Raw genomic sequence first — 18,204 nt, 5'->3', positions numbered from 1 at the left:
CCTCATCTGCTCACCCAAGGACAGCATTCCTCCTTTATCACATCCAGGAGTCTACCAAGTACCCTGCTTATGCAATCAAGCCTACTACAGACAAACAGAAAGAACTGTGAACATCTGCATCAGCGAACATAAAAGATACGTCTGGAATTATCATTATGGGAAGTAGGGCCTAGCAGACCATGCTCTGGATACCCCTGCACACAGGATCAACTGGAAAAACACAAAAGTACTACACAGAAACCCATATAAATCAGAGAGATTGTTCTTAGAGGCGACAGAAGCCCTAAAACACTCCAAATCTCAACAAATATGGCTGTATTAACTTGCCGAAGATCTGGGAGACAGTCATATTAAGAAAAAACTAGCACTTTTCTAGGACTCTAGTAATATATGATAGCTTTTTTTTTTTTTTTTTTTTTTTTTATTTTATCAAATAGAGGGTGCCAAAATCTGGACTTTAGTCTTTGTGTTGCTGCTACAATTTTGTTTAAGTACACCATGTTGTTTTAGTCTCGCGTATTGTGACAGTGTTTTTGTGCTCTGAAGATGCTGGTTATAACACCAGCGAAATATCAGCATTAAGTTAATAAATTAATTATTTACTTAGTTTCTGTGTTCTATTATACCGTTAAAATAATAAACAACAAGCTTTCTCTCTCTGTTCATTGATTGCATGCCATGGTGGACAGTGCTTTTTTTTTTTTTTTTTTTTTTTTTTCAAGTTTCACCACCAATGCAGAAGTGCATAAGTGCTCTGTTCTATCACCTACCCTCTTTCTCCTGTACATAAATGTACAGGAAAAAGATGGTAGGCGATAGAACAGAGCATCTTAGCATGCAGTGCTAAGATGCTCCAAAATTCAATATCATCTTCAACCAGTGCTTTAAGCATTAATCTCTACTATCTGTCAATGGCATAAGGAGAACCTAGGCACCCTCAATGCCACCAAAACATAGTCTTGCATTTTTTCTTGCAAAAAGTGATCTCAGCTCATCTACCCTTACCCTCAGTAATACATAAATTACCAATCACCAAACGGGATGAGATCTCTCTGTTTGGACTGACATTTACCTCCATCCTCTCCTGGCATAAACACAGCACATCAGTAGCTTCATTTGCATCTATAAAACTAGATGATGCTATTTTTCACCCACCCAGCAGTTAACTCTTTACAAATCCTAATTCTTCATTCTACACCATTACTGATATGTTTGAGTGGTGCACTAAAACATCCCTGAAAATTATCAGTGCTATCCAAGCTCCTGTTTTCCTGACAGCCAAATGATCCCTCTTTTACAGATTCACTTCAACCGTTATCTCACAGATGAGATAAACTCACTTAGCCATCATTCTTAGTGTTCTACAGGTAACTTCCATGGCCACTGCTCCACTCAACTGACAACCATCATTCCTGTACTTTCTGTTGAGCGTGTTAAAACAAGAGCATTCCTTTTTGTAACTGGACACACACAAACCTGCTTCTCCCCTTCCTCTCTAATTCCATCTACCTCTGTTCACTTGTGTAGCCATCCTCATTATGTACTCTCAAACAACTACAGCCTGCAACTCTTCAAGAAAAATGTCATATCACAAATTGACTCAGAAGATACAGCGATATACACCTTCAAGCTTTATATTTAGAAACCACAGTGTGACAAATGCCATTCTTAAGCATTTGCTATGTGACTCCAGGTGGGTGAGCCGTATGTCAGAACTAGTCTGATCAGTGTCTTATATAGGAACAGTTTGAGTTCCATACTTAGCTGACTGTGTAAGCTAGGTAGCAAATATAATTTTCCTGTTGCCTCACTTGTTTTTGAGCAGATGTAATTGATGATTCATGAAACAAAACCTCTTATCTAGTTGTTCCCCCTAAGTAACTGGCTACTGGTTGCCATGCAATAGGGTGGCAAACATGATATCTCTTCCTCCTCATTATGTACTCTCATAATATACACCTTCAAGCTTTATATTTAGAAACCACAGTGTGACAAACGCCATTCTTAAGCATTTGCTATGTGACTCCAGGTGGGTGAGCCATATGTCAGAACTAGTCTGATCAGTGTCTTATATAGGAACAGTTTGAGTTCCATACTTAGCTGACTGTGTAAGCTAGGTAGCAAATATAATTTTTCTGTTGCCTCACTTGTTTTTGAGCAGATGTAATTGATGATTCATGAAACAAAACCTCTTATCTAGTTGTTCCCCCTAAGTAACTGGCTACTGGTTGCCATGCAATAGGGTGGCAAACATGATATCTCTTCCTCCAGGGATACTCATCTTCTTTTAGAGCTACAGTGCGTTTGTCGACATTGAGAACAGTTTTCCATTTCTTAGAGAGAGAGAGAGAGATTGGAACTTTATTGTTGTATTGTTTGCATATAGGGCCATTGTGACAGTAACTGTACATGAGAAGTAAGTGACATAAATGGCAAAAATCAAGGGATCATAGCAGGAGCATTGGGGGGGAGGGGATCACCTGCTGTATTTTGCTTTTAGATGATCTAATTCCTTGCAGCTTCACTCAATTTGCATTGGCTGATGTAGAACTTGACAACTCTGAGCAGATACAATGGGAAGCTAGCTTCTAAGAGTTTGAAAAGAAGTCCATTGGCTATATTTTATCACATGCTTTAGCAACGTCAGATATTAAAACCTGCATGAGTGCAGAAGTCTAATATTTTCCATGTACAAATAACAAAATAGTGTTTCACTATATTATTAAAATATTCTGGATCAGAAATAGTTGGCAAGTTTATTTGCTGGTTAGAAAGTAAATTATACTACACAAAACTTATATTCTTGTTTTAATCTTTTACTAAGCATAAGTAGATAAAACTTTTGTTTAACACCTGGGGAAAGGAATATAACAAGAATATATGTTCTGTCATAGTTACATGGTGATCAGCATTCATTTTTTAAAAAAATTATGGAAACAACTATCATGTTATAGCAAAATTTCAGCTTAATATTAACCAAAATATTCACCCAATCTTTTGACTCTCATATCAAGGTCATCATCTGGAGTATGTGCAAAGAAACAATTTACATAGTATGCTAGAGTCTCACTAATTTGGTTAACTGTTAACACTGTGGTCCTGACCTCTAGTAGTAAAAACCTTCCTACTTCATAGCTAGAGTCCTGTTATTTGTTAGAAATCTCTAAGAGATAGTCTATAGTCTACTCACAGATAAATTAGAACAAAAGCAGTATTGGTGACCAGTAATAACTGAAATTATTGCTTAGAGTTCTAAAGTGATGGTTTGCTGGAGAGAACATGAAAGAAGTTGTTATTATTATTATTATTATTGTACAGGCACCTTCATGGAGTCTGAAGAGTCATCGCAGGAGATCAAAAACTATCCACACAATCTATCAGACCTCTCCTTCAACCCATTAATAGATTAGGCACTCACAACAGACTCTGGCAGCCCATTTCACTCATTTACAACTCTCCAAGAAAAAAAATCTAGTCTTCAAAAAAAATCCCTACTAACCACATCTTTATTTAACTTCCAGAGACTCCTTGTTCTGGCCCCTCTAGTCAAGTGCTGAAACATTTTCCCCGCATAAATCCTATAAAACCCTTTAAGCAACTTAAATGTTTCTATCATAAACCCTCTTTTTCTCCTATCAGCCAACTACTGCAATCCACACACGCTCAGTTGATCCTCACAAGGAACATTCCACAGACCACTCACCATTTTGGTAGCTTGCCTCTGAATCTTCTCCACCACTTCTCCATCCCGAAGAAACCCAGGAGACCAGACCTGAGCACAGTAATCCAGATGTGGCATATCAAGGCCTAATATAGAGGAATAATAACTTCCTTATTTGTACTTGTTAATGTGTTCTTCAATAGCCAACTAATCTTATGGACAACCTTATCAATATGTCCTTTGAATGTTAACTCTCTGTCTACCACTGCTACCCCAAAATCTCTAGCTTCATCTTTTCTTGGAGTACAGTTCCATCAGTGTGGTACACAGCTTGTAATCTTGTAATATAAAGTTATGCCCAAAAGGCATAACTTTACATTTTTCCACATTAAACTGACATCCATTATTTTTTCCCATACTGACAGCCTATTTAAATCATCATGCAAGCTCTTCACATCATCTTGATTCACTATTACTCTACCTAATTTTGATTCATCAGCAAACAACTGAATATTTCTTTTCAGATTATTTCCTATATCATTTATGTACATATTAAGCAGTAGTGATCTTAGCACTGAACCTTGCAGCATGCCACCACCAGTCACCAGCTTTTGAATTGATTCTGCCCCTCCACATACTACTTTTTGATATCTGTCCACCCTCTTATCCACTTGTGTCATATCCATTCCCATTTGTTCTAATTTGTGTAACAGAATTCCATGTGGTATTCTCTCAAATGACTTTGCAAAATCATCATGTAGCCATTTCCTTTATCCAACTGAGATAAATGCTACTCTGTTATAAAAAGTTAGTAAATTATTGAGGCATGACCAACCTTTCACAAACCACGTTGATCCTGATATAGTATCATATTTTTATCTACCCATTCTTGAATTCTCTGTTTTACCAATTTTTCTAGTACTTTTATTTTATCATCACACCTGAGATACTGATTGGTCTAAAATTTGCTACTGCAGTCTTAGAATCTCCCTTATGCAAGGAAATTATTTTACCCTCTTTCCACTCTCTTGGAACTCTATCAGAGCTGAGACTTAAATTAAAGAGCCTAGTCAGAGGCATTTCCAGTTCCCTTGATCATTCTCACAAAAACCAAGCTGATATCCCATTTAATCCCACAGTTGTATTTACAGTGAGATTCTAATATCCTAAGAACCTCAAATTCATCCACCTCTATTCCCATATTAGTGTCTGCCACATATGTTAAGGCAGTAACCTCACTAGGATGATATACCTTTGCAAAGTGGTCACTCAGTAACTTGACTATTTTATCTGCTTCTGTCACCTCATGACCAGTCATCGCTCATTAAGGTTAATCTTCCACAGTCATTCTTCCTATTACTTGCTAAGTAACAAAAGAACTCTTTGGGATCTCCTTTGGCCTGCTTAGCTAGATTCTTCTCATAATCTAATTTAGCCTTCTTTGTCATGCTGGTCACCTTTCCTGCTGAGCCTTGTACTGTTTGTGAGTTTGCTAGTCACCTTTCTCCTTATTTATACCCTCAACAGCATTTTCTTCTTCTGCATCTTGGCTTAATGATATCACTCATCCATCTAACTCCTACCTGATTAATCCTCCTTTCCTTAAGTATACAATTTAATATTGCTTCCTCTAGATCAGTGATTCTTAACCGGGGGGGGGGGGGGATTTATAGAAAGTTTCTAGTTTTTAAAATTTTGAAAGCTGTTAAAATAATTATTTTTTGCTCTTTATTTTACTTTGTTTCAAACTTGTTTCATTTTGTATTAGTAATCTGAATTCTGCAGTTTAATGCAGTAGTTTCTTTTGTGGTGGTGATACAAATTGACTTTTTGCTGCTGGCAACAATGCCAGTCATGAGATCTGCCTACTGGATGTGTGAACTTGTGATAGAAGTGATTCTCTGAAGTTTTAAACAATACTAGTACGAATGCATAGAACTTAACATTGTTAAGTTGAGTGCAATTAATTTTTGAAACTTTCAATGCTGTAATACTGATTTGTTATTTGCTTACTAAATAACTTAAAGAAATTACAACATACAATAGAATATACATTATAAACTTTAATATATTTCCAATATTTTAGCAATGTCACGTTGCCATCTTCAAAGGAACTTACAATAAAGACACATGCACGCAGGCACTAAAAACAGTAAATGAGAAACGAAACAAGGAAGCTATGGTTTTCCTAAAAGTCCTGATGGTGCCCCCTAGCGGGCTATGTAGGTATTCCATATGGCTTCGCTACGTTGATGATGTGTTCGCTATTTGGCCACATGGCTCTGATACACTCCTCTCCTTAACACACTTAAACAACCAACACCTTAGAATTAAGTTCACCCTGGAAAAAGAGGAAAATAACAACCTTCCTTTCCTAGACACACTAGTCACTTGCCAGCCTAATGGAACTTTGGTTTTCTCAGTTTATAGAAAACCCACCCATACAGGTAGATACATTCACCAACAATCCCACCATCCCCCCCCCCCTCACAACAATATGGAGTTGTTAAGACACTATACAACAGGGCTAAACTAATCTGTTCAAATGACAATGCACTAACCAATGAACTAAATCACATCCTCAACACTTTCTCAGCCAATGGCTACCCCCCCCCCTCAAAAAATATTGAAACCAGTAAACCACAACCCCCTCCCCCGGATTACTCTAGGTCCATCACCATTCTCTACATCTGAGGCACCTCGGAAAAAATTACAAAAATCTTAAAAAAAACATGACTTGACCTCTTGTTACAGACCTTCTAGAAAACTGGCATCCCTTATCCACTCCACTAAAGACCTACCTGGTGTATACCAGGTCCCTTGAAGCTGTAAATTGTCCTACTTTGGCCAAACAGGCAAGACAGCGAATATCAGAATTTCAGAACACAAGGACTACATCTGGTTTCCCCAGTACAGCCACTCAGGTCTTGCAGACCATGCTCCGGATACACGCCACAGAATACAGTGGAAAAAAGCCACAATAATACAGCGTAGCAAGTTCAAATTTGAAAGACTATTCATGGAATCAGCCTCAGCGCTAAGAAACATGCCAAACTGAGGTTTGGCATGTTTCTTAGGGCTGAAGGTCTCCTGATATAAGCCTCCCAAATTTGGGGCAGTCTCATGCAACCTTCAGCCCAACGGCCAAGAATACCTACATAGTTCGCTATGGGGCACCATCAGGACTTTTAGGAAAACCATGGCTTCCTCACTTCGTTTCTCATTTACTGTGTTTAGTGCCTGCGTGCACGTGTCTTTATTGAAAGTTCCTTTGAAGATGGCAATGTGACATTGCCAAAATATTGTAAATATATTAAAGTTTAATTTAATGTGTATTCTATTGTATGTTGTAATTTCCTTAAGTTATTTAGTAAGCATGTTTAACCAACATCTAAGCCTTTCTATAAGAATGATTTGTTATTTCTTAAAATTTACCCCCTTATAAAATGAACAAGCAAAGAACATTATTTGATTTCCAAAATATAAATACACTTGGTAGTTCAAAAAGAACACATGAAAGTTGTGATAGTGATAATTCCACAGATGATGTAATGCGTGTGAAACAGAAAATAATGCCAGTCATAAATGTAAAAAAAAAAAAAAATAAGTAAAAGTAAACAAAGGAAATTTGATGTTGTTGTTGTTGTCTTGTCCTTTGAAGAGTCTTAGATGTTTCCGTGCGCTCTTTGTACTGCTTTGGCTATGTCTGTGATTTTGTTTGTATAGAGCTGTTGTTCAGGATTAGGATCTATTTCTTGCAAGGCTGCTGTAATTGCTGGACAGGTAAAGACAGGTAAAGGAAATTTGATACAAGTTATATAAAATTTGGATTTATTAGTGTACAAATGGGTGAAATTCAAAAACCACAATGTGTTGTTTGCAGTGTAGTCCTCTCAAATGAATGGCTGAAACCAAATAAATTAAAAAGGCATTTAGAAACGAAGCATCAGCAATATAAAGATAAGCCAGAAGAGTTTTTTATAAGAAAAAAGGATGAACTGAAAAATCATAAGTCCTTCATGAATGTAATAACTGTTTGAAAAAAATCATTAGTAAAAGTTTCGTAAAGAAGAAAAGTTTGGTCCAATTTTGGATACATATCTGAAGGGAATATCTGCACCTGTTTACCATTGCCATTCAAAATTTGTTGTCTTTTGTTTTTACATATTTGTGTGAAAAGGGATTTTCCACGATGGTAAATATTAAAATGAAACAGCGAAATCTACTCCGAATAGACTCCTACATGTGAATAGCATTGAGTAACACAATTGAAGCAAGAGTAGACAAATTAGTAGAGAGTGTTCAACAACAGAGGTCTAATTAAAATACATTTAAGTAAAGTTGATTTCTGTTTTCTGATTTTTTGTCATTATAATCAGTAAGTAAAATCACTATTTTTTTAAAAAAAAATTAATTATTATTATGTTACTACAAACTAGGGGGGTTCGTGACTACTAAAAGGTTAACAACCACTGCTCTAGATGACCCTTAACTATCTCCCATGCACTACTAATATCCTTACCCTGCAGTGTTTTATGCCATGGCACAGATTTATGCTTCTCCCTACGCTTGTCATAATCACCTACCTGGTTCCACATACACCACTTCCTGACAGAATATTCCACATGCAAAATCTTCCAAGTCATGATCACCTTGGTTATGGATAGCTCTTCTGATCGTATAACCAGGTCCAATACTCTCACACTCCTAGTCCCCTGCATCACATGCTGCCTCAAGTAATTATCTCCCAGCAGGTGTATAAATTCCATTTCCTTCTTGATGTGTGATGTTTCTTTCTTCCAGTCTATATCTCCATAATTGAAGTCTCCAATAATAATCACTCGACCTGTACTCATTGTATTAATTTGCCAATGCATGTCTTCCAGATCATCCGTGGAACTCCCTGACCTTGATCTCACACCAGACTGGTTCAAATGAACAGTCATTTCCACCCTCCCACTTATCTCCTGTTCTTTTTAGCTGCAATTCATCTGCTATCATCAGCAATACTTCTTCCCCCATCTTATCTTCCCTGAAAATACTAAACCTTTCACATTCTATCTCTGTAACTACATCATCTGTTGTTAATCATGTGTCACTAATACCTACCACTCTTGATGAGGTTGCACTAACCAATGCAAAAAAACTCCTCCCTCTTGTTCTTGATATGTGTGGCATTAGTACATACAAACTGCAGCATCCCTTTCGGCCTCCACCTACCTTTACTTCGTGAGTTGACTCCCTATTCAATATTTTTGCATGAGAAATTAGATTTCACTCTTGTCCATTCTCACACTCACTTGCCTCATGGGTGCCTTTACACAAACTCACCTGCTTGCAGCCTAATTGCTTAAGTTTTCCTGAGTGTATGCTTCAGCATGCTCAGTGAACAAAGCTCTCTCCAGACACCTAACACCAAAACCATTTAGATGCAGTCCTTCTTTCTGTTAAACACAGATCCACAAATCCTACATCATTCCTTCTGCACAACCTACATATTTATTTATTAGCTACCAGTGCCCTCCTCCTCAGTTCGTCTCTATCATAGTGTGGCAGGAGACTCACAATCTTCACCTTCTCACTCTTCAGTTTTGCCTCTTCTAACAACTCCTTTACATCCTCCCACCTCTCGAATCATTTGTGCCAAACAAGACAATCAGTTCCTTCATCTTACCTTTTTATATCCGGAAGGTGTGACTAATATCATGAATATTTGCACCAGGGAAACACAATTTTGTGACACTTTCATTAGGTCCTCTCCTATTGAGTCTCCATACATAAGTTTCTCCTTAACTTGTTTTTTTTTTTTGTTTGTTTGCTCAGTCTTTATTATTACTTTGGACCACATGCTTCTTTCTCTTCTCAATCCTGCTAATCTCTTGCTACTTCTGCATTTTGTCCTGTGAAGCATAACATTCAAGCATGCTATTTCTTTATATATATATATATTTTGTTCTCCTCTATTTCAAGGGTCACACATTCAACATTAATTCTGACATTTTCCATCCTACCATTGATATTGTCTACTCTACTAACTTTTGCTGCATTCTCGTCACCTAATAGTACTCACTTTTGAAACATTTAATACACACTTTCTCTCTCCAGTTTTAGTTTCCTTCCACATATCCTTTAATTTTTGTGACGAATACATTCCACACACACACACACACACACCGCACTGCACGAAAACCTGTAAATTCAAATCATCCAACGATGTGCTCTTTGCTGCCATTGTTCTACTACACATTGGTGCCATACCAACGATATCATATTTAAACAAAAAGATACAAGGTTTACTTATAAACTAAATAGCTCGGTAAGTCACACATCCGTTAATAGCAAAAAGTGTAATAAGTTAACCCAGTGATTTTCAACCTTTTTCATAATATGGCACACCTAGACTAATTATTAAAATTCTGCGGCACACTAAAAATATATTCTTTTAATTTTTTTTTTATCCTTTTTGGAGCTTCAAGGGAATAGATGCTCAAATTACGACATTATTTCTTTCAATTAATTAATTTTCACAAATCTCACGGCACACCGGTTGAAAATCACTGAGCTAACCTCATATTATCAACTAAAATACAAAAATTATCATGAATTATCATGATATAATTTATCATGAAGGAGCACTAATGCCATGTAATGGCCCAAAAGTAAGAAATGCCAGAAGCACGTTGTATTCCCAGGAGGCATTGAGCCTAGTTAGTGTTTGGGAGGGTACTCCCAAACACTAACTAGGCTCAGTGCTTCTTAACTTTAGTAATCAGACATGAACTGTTTCATTCAGCATAACATGGCCACTTAAAGAAATGGATCTGGTTTTTGTTTCTGGCTGCTGCACAATGCCTGCTCACAGGCGTTGTGCCATAGAGTACAGCAGTCCAACTGCTGTACTCTACAGAAACTTTTGCCTACTGTGGTTCAACCCTGAGCTGGTATGCTTCTCATTATTCAACCTGGTGACCTTGAGCTCCCTTGTAGCCACCATATTGATGCTGTACTTAGTGTGGACATCCTCTCGACACAAGAATGTTGCGAAGCAGAACCCCAGTCTTCATCCACCATTTCAAGCCTCTACTCAGCTGGATTATAGGAACTTGCCCTGACTCCCAGCAGTATTTTAAAATGTTTAATAAATGTTCCTCTAATCAGCAACTAGAAGAGAAATTGCAATGCGCTCCCTTTAGACAGTCCAGTGACATGGACGACACACAGCACTTCTACTGAGCTACACAGCTATTATGTGGGTTGAATCTATGCCATCCACATTTTTGGGATTTTTATGCTATGTCGATCAGAATGTCACAGACTTCTTTAAATTTGCATTCATACCAAGTTTTTGTATGATGTAAAGAACAGGTACCCTTCCAATCAGTTTGGTGTAGGATGTTAAGAGCATAATCTAAGAGGCCTGGTTTTCCAATATTATGAAATATGTGTCGTTTGTGTCCTTTTTTACAGATTTGAATTGTGCATCCAATTCCACCAATCTCTTAGTGATTTCTAACAAATAACAAATGACTTCTGCATCAATGTACTTTTTTTTTTCACCAGAAATCTGGCCAGTTAATCAAAGGATTAGCAGTTAACCAAATTAGTATGACTTGAGCATAACTATATAGATTGGAACATAGCTTGTTCCTTTGTATATATATGTGTACACACCAGATCTTCATTTCAAGATAAAGATCTTGAAATGAGGCATTTTAGATCAAGTATTTTACAACTTTCTATTCTGATGACAGTTTTTTTTTTTCTACCTGAGTATTAATCCTTATTCTCACTATTTTTCCATTATCTGTTATTTTATTTAATAATTTTTTCAAAGCATTTTTTTGTCATTCTAACCCAGGAAATGCTACAGATTAACATGGGCAAATTAACATTTACATAATCTGAAAACCTTGCTCTAGAGACCAACAATTGGAACTTTTTTTCCAAGCAACTTGGACCTGGCCGACCTGGTCAGCCAAGTAGTTAGTGTATCCACTCTCCAGCCAAAAGGCTGCAGTTTCGAATCCTGACGTGGGCATGGATGTTTGTGATTATCTGTGAAAATGCTGGTGGTGCTGGTCAGCAGTAGATGGCATTGGTGCAGACGATGAAAGTAGTTGCAGTTTGTTGTAGTTGGTGGATTGAGTGGTGGAGATGGAGAGTTGTGGAGTAGGTACCCTCCCTCAATGAGTCTTTGGACTCCCTGGAGGTGTCAAAAAAAAAAAAAAAAACTTTAGACATTCAGAAAGTAGAGTTGATAGTCTGATATAAAACAATAAATTCCTCTACTACCTATAAAGATATTTACAAAACATCCATGCCCACAGAGAGAGTCCAGCCCACATTTACATGTCTGTGGAGAGTAAATATGCTATCTGATCAGCATTACTACAGATATCCAGAATATTATTTTCTTCAACTTTTATATCACCTTTTGTGACTTTGAATTCATTTTGTGGTTTACTATTGCACAAGAACATTCATGGAGTATGAATACTCATCATACAAGATGCACACTATATGTTGTACTTCTCCTGAAACACATTGACCAATACAGCACTCACACTGGCAACCGATTCCTTTCATTTACCACTCCCCCAAGCAAAAAATCCACTTGCATACTCTTACTCAATTTTCAGGGATGACCCCCCCCTTGTTCTGATCCCTCTACTTAAGTGCTGAAAAATGCCCTCGGTATTAATCCTATAAACCTTTTACTTCCAATATTTTAGGAAATGACAGAGCAATCTAAATTATTAATTATAAAACTTTAATAATTGCCTCTATTTCAGCAGTGTTACATTGCCATCTTTAAGGATCACAAAACAATGATCACTCTCACACTAAGCAAATGAGGATGAAGAAGGCAACTGAAGTTGGTCTCCTAAAAGGTGACCCCCCTCCCCAGTGGGCTAAATTGGGTTGTCTTGGCCATTGGATTGACAATATTAGAATGTATGCTTCCCAAATTTGAGGCAGTTTCATGCATCCAAATTTGTTGAGGTTTGGGAAGTTTCTCAGAGCTGAGGCTGATTCAAGGAATAAATTTTTGTAGTTTAATAAAGTGGCCTTCTTCCAGCGTATTCTGTAGCAGGTGCCCAGTGCATGGTCAGCAAGTCCAGAATATTGGTGAAACTGATGGCATTCCTCCATTTGTCCTGAAGGCCTGTGCACCAGAACGGACTCCTATCCTATGCTGCCTGTACATACTCTTTTACTCCACTGGTATATATCCCAAAGCCTATATTCAACCTATTCTTAAGAAGGGTGACAAATCACTGCCATCCAACTACTGACCTATCTCATTCACTTTAATCCTATCTAAAGTGATAGAGAAAACCATCAATTCTCAACTCCTAAACTACTTTGAAGGCATCCAGCTATTAAGAGACGACCAGTATGGATTCTGTTGATGTCGATCAATGGAATCCATACTCCTCCTTCATTCCTGTTACTGCTGTACTGTGGAATAGTCTTTCCCCTCATGTATTTCCCAAGGAATACAATATACAGGCTTTTAAATCAAATGTAAACAAGTTTCTCCTTTCCCAACTCACTACCCATATGCAGTACTAATATACTATAGATTGATCAACCAGCCTCTCATGTATGGGGCCCAACAAAAAAAAATAAAAAAACATAATATTGCTTTTTTTGGATATCCCTGTGTAGATTCTTATGCTATGGCCCTGCTTCAAACTACCTCCTAAGTTAGTCATAATCACTTGGTCTGTAGTTCCACATCCCTTCTTAATTGAAAATTCCACATGTCTGGCAACCTCCTAAGTCAAGGCCACTTAATCACTTTCCATTATTTAATTTTCATTAAAGACTATTTATTTTTGGATAAAAGAGTTTAAACTTGGTTGTAAGTCCATCGAAGATGAAGCGTGCTCTGGACACCTGACTGAGGTCACAAAGAAGGAAATTATTCATGGTATCGTTATGGAAGACCGCCGGGTGAAAGTGTGAGTTGAGATTGTAGGCATCTTAACTGAATAGGTGTATAATATCCTGCACAAAAAATTGAACATGAAAAAGCTGTGTGCATAATGGGTGCTGCGATTGTTGACTGTATCAAAAATGCATGCGAAAAGACAAAAAGACATTTCATTGCAGTGATTGGCAATGTTTAATCGCAAGTTACAGGATTTTTTGCATTGATTTGTGAGTGTAGACGAAACTTGGATTCACTACTACACCTGAGTCCAAGCAGCAGTCAAAACAGTGAACAATGCCCGATGAAAGAGCACCGAAAAAAGCGAAGACTGTTTTGTCAGCTGGGAAGGTGATGCTCACTGTTTTTGGGGATTTTCAAGGAATTATCATGATAGACTATTTGGAAAAGGGTAAGACAATAACAGGAGTCTATTATGTGTCATTGTTGGACTGTTTAAAAGAAGAACTGAAATTATTAACAAAATTCATGGTATCATTATGGAAGACCACCGGGTGAAAGTGTGAGATTGCTGAGATTGTAGGCATCTTAACTGAATAGGTGTATAATATCCAGCCAAGATTGGCACACAAAAAAGTGCTCTTTCATCAAGACAATGCACCGTCCCACACATCAGCCATCACAATGGCAAAATTGCATGAATTGAGGTCCGAACTGGTTCCACATCCAGTATTCTCTGGACTTGGTCCCACATGACTTCTTCTTGTTCCCATACTTAAAAATTTGGCTTGGTGGGAAAAATTTTCATCGAACAAGGATGTCATCAAGGCTGTCAGTGACTACTTTGCACAATTTGACAAATCCTACTTCTTAGATGGGATGAAAAAATTGGAAATTTGTTTGTCCAAATGTGTAGACCTCAATGGAGACTATGTTGAGAAATAAAGGTGATTTTTTCTAAAAAAAATGTGTTTAAAAATGTGTTGGTTGGCCGAGTGGTTAGAATACCCGCTCTCCAGCCATCCTGTTGTGGACATGGATGTTGTGATTTTCTGTGAAAATACTAGTGGTAGTGGTTGGTGTAGATGATGAAAGTAGTGTGATTGGGAGCAGTAGAGATGGAGAGTTGTAGAGTAGTTGCCCTCCCTCAATGAGTCTTTGGGCTCCCTGGAGGTGTTACATAATAATAATAATAACAATTAACTTATTTTTTTGACCCAACTTTTCAAATAAAAGTCGTATGCTGGAGATGGAATGATGAAAAGATAAAAACAGAACAAAATATGTCTTATCAAGATGCAAAGAGGAAGCTAACCACCACCACCACTGCATCTATCCTGGATATCTTATATTGATATGATGACAATTAAGAAAATATCAATAACAACTCACATACATGTATCTATTCCACAATCTGATAATTCCCCATACATGAAATTTATAATCATGAGTGCATCAGCTGTACACCTATGGTCTCACTCAAGAAAAACTCCGAAAAGGATCCTATTTGATAAGAACCTACTTGTAAATTTATCACAACATATAAATTGTAAAATGTACAATTGTACATTTTGATTTTTATTACATATTTGTACTTTACAATTTTAGGTGAGACACTTGCATTTTATAATTGTACAAATGTCCATTGTAAAATGCAAATATCTCACCTAAAATCAACCTCATTGATTGAGTCTATTCATTGAGCGAATGCTTGACAGTCATGACCTCTCCTTTCTTTATAATAGAATCAATACCTTTTTCCATATGCATGCCCACTCATATTCTGCAATAAATCTTACAATCTGCTCCCCTGCCATCTTTCCACTGCTCATTTGGGATGTTGAAGAGGAAAATCTATGGAAGCAATAATTTTCTATTATTGTGCTATGTATTCACAGGAACCATATTCTCTGACATGGATGCCTGTGTGGAAAATGGACCAAGCTGACTGGAATACCCTTTACCATCTTGCAAAAGCTAATGCTGAAGCAGTCATTCAAACACCTATCAATGAAGCAGTGAAGTATACTACAGATTGCATTGCCCAGTAAGCAACAGCAGCAATACCAAAAACATCATCTCAATTTCCAATCTATTCAAACCTGTGATGTGATCCAGAGTATCAAGCAGCAAAAATGATATAAACAGAGCATGGGATATATTTCATAGAAACCTTACCACATGAAATCTAATAACCTTTAAACATGCTCTGGCCAAAGTACATTATGTGAGATGTCAGAGTCAAAAACTATCTTGGATCCAGTTTACATCATCGATTAATCAAACAACCAGTGCAAAAATTGTATGGTATAAAATCTGGAAAATGAAAGGTAGATATATCTACCTTTCATTTTTTACATAGTTTTCAGATACTTGGCATAAGTCAGTTGTTATTGGCATCCAAAAACCTGGAAAGGATCCAAAACAGCAAACAGTTATTGACTTATCTCTCTGACCAGCTGTCTTTGTAAGATATTAAGAAAAATTGTAAATGCAAGACTCTTCTGGTATTTCGAAAACAACAAAGTTAAGGACAAACCAAAATGCTCATCTATTCTGTGATACCAGTATAGCAGGTCCTGATGACATCCATTATTATTATTATTATTTCATGACACATCATTTTCTACGGATCTCCTTCTCTTACTATACTATAGAATAAGAAGAGTTTCCAGATACTTGGCATAAGTCAGTTGTCATTGGCATCCCAAAACCTGGAAAGAATCCAACACAAGCAAACAGTTATTTACCTATCTCTCTGACCAGCCATCTTTGTAAAATATTAGTAAAAATTGTACATGCAAGACTCCTCTGGTATTTCGAAAGCAACAAACTTCTTTCCAACACTCAGTGTGGCTTTTGTAGACACCAATCAACATTGGACCATTTGTCCCATTTAGAAACATGTATAAAAGACACTTTCCTGATTTGAGAACATCTGTTTTTAAGTCTTCTTTGACATGGAAAAAGCTTATAACACAGCCTGGATATGGCATATTAAAAGACCTCTTTAATCAGAATCTAAGAGCACACCATCCTGTTTTTATTAAAAACAAACTTTCTTTTCAGATGAGTCTTTCATCTGAATAGAAAGTGGGAAGCACATTGTCACAGCCATATCATCAAAAAAAAAAAAAAAAGTACTCCACAAGGCTCTGTTTAAATGTGACAATCTTTGCTATCAGGTTAATTCAATCACTGAGATAATGGTCCCAGTGATTCAACAAGCAATTAATCATGTTTCTTCATGGGCTCTTAGTATTGGGTTCACATTTTCAGCAGAAAAAACTGCCTGTGTACACTCCTGCTGAAAATGTATCCTTCACTCAGATCCTGATTTAAGAATGGAACAAAGTATTGGGTTGGCAAATAAGTTCGTTCGGTTTATGCGTTAGTACAAGTTTACGCCGCTTCGCCTGTCACTATTGTTGCACTACCGCGCAACACTATTGTGCAGTTGAAAGGCAACATTTCACATAACCTTTCAGTGAATTTTCGTTCAGCCTACTTCAGTTGCGTGTGTGTGTAACATATTTTTAGAAATGGAAGGAAATAACGTACATTACCGGCATATTTTGCTTTTTTATTTCAAAAAAGGCAAGCAAGCTGCGGAGGCCCATAAAAAATATGCAGCTATATGGGGAATGTGCCTTAACAGAACGCATATGCCAAATTCCATTCTGGAGATTTCGACGTCAGTGATGCGCCTCGCGCCGGTTGCCCAACCAAGGTTGATTTGAATGTTGTGAAGGATATCGTCGACAAAAATCTGTCACAAACAGTGCGGGAGATTGCTGCAGTACTGAACATATCCCATACAAGCATTGAAAACCATATGCACAAGCTGGGATGTGTTTCAAAACTCACTGTTTGGGTGCCACATGAATTGACTGAGGCCAATATGACTGCTCGCATATCCATCTGTGATGTCAAGAAAACGACTCATTTTTGAAGCGGATGATTACGGGAGATGAAAAGTGGGTCATGTACGATAACATGGTACATAAAAGATCATGGGGGCACAAGAACGAACCACCACAAACAACCTCGAAAGTGGGATTGCACCCAAAGAAGGTCATGCTCTCTGTGTGGTGGGATTATAAAGGTGTTGTCCACTACGAGGTGTTACCATCAGGCAGAACAATTGATTCAACTGTCTATTGCTCACAGTTAATGCTGCTGGCCAGTGCAATTAGCACAAAACGCTGAATTGGCAAATTGGAAAGGAGTTGTCTTTCACCACAACAACTCCAGACCACACACATTGTTGACAACCCGGAGTAAATTGTTACATCTTGGCTGGGATGTTTTGCTGCATCCTCCGTGTTCGCCGGACCTGGCACCTTCTGATTACCACTTATTCGATCATTGCAGAATTCTCTGAATGGGAAAACATTCACTAATGAGGAGGCTGTCAAAAGACACCTGGATCAGTTTTTCACCAGTAAACCTCAGGATTTTTATGAACGTGGCATAATGAAGTTGGTGGACAGATGGCAAGAGGTCATTGATAAAGGGGGTCAATATATAACTGACTAGTATGTATTATATATATTAAATAAAATGTGTTTCATTCCACTCTGAAAAACCGAATGAACCAACCCAATATTATTCCAGTAGCACCAGTGGCCATGTTCTTGAGACT

At 37.5% G+C, this 18,204-nt stretch overlaps 1 protein-coding gene and 1 non-coding gene across 3 annotated transcripts in view; one reads left to right on the top strand and one right to left on the bottom strand.

Moving 5' to 3' along the window:
• The window catches only part of Nprl3 (GATOR complex protein Nprl3), a 654,348-nt gene that overhangs the window by 588,103 nt on the left and 48,041 nt on the right, over positions 1 to 18,204 (top strand). The window lies entirely within an intron of this gene.
• Positions 10,471 to 10,781, bottom strand: LOC150102947 (signal recognition particle RNA). The gene has a single exon (XR_016548884.1).

Source organism: Typopeltis vanoorti, chromosome 9 (genome assembly GCF_054136105.1).
Source record: "Typopeltis vanoorti isolate ZY-2024b chromosome 9, IOZ_Tvanoo_1.0, whole genome shotgun sequence".
In the NCBI taxonomy this organism is placed as follows: Eukaryota; Metazoa; Arthropoda; class Arachnida; order Uropygi; family Thelyphonidae; genus Typopeltis; species Typopeltis vanoorti.
Note: the sequence above shows the minus strand (reverse complement) of the source record. Positions and strands in the feature narration are given on the sequence as shown.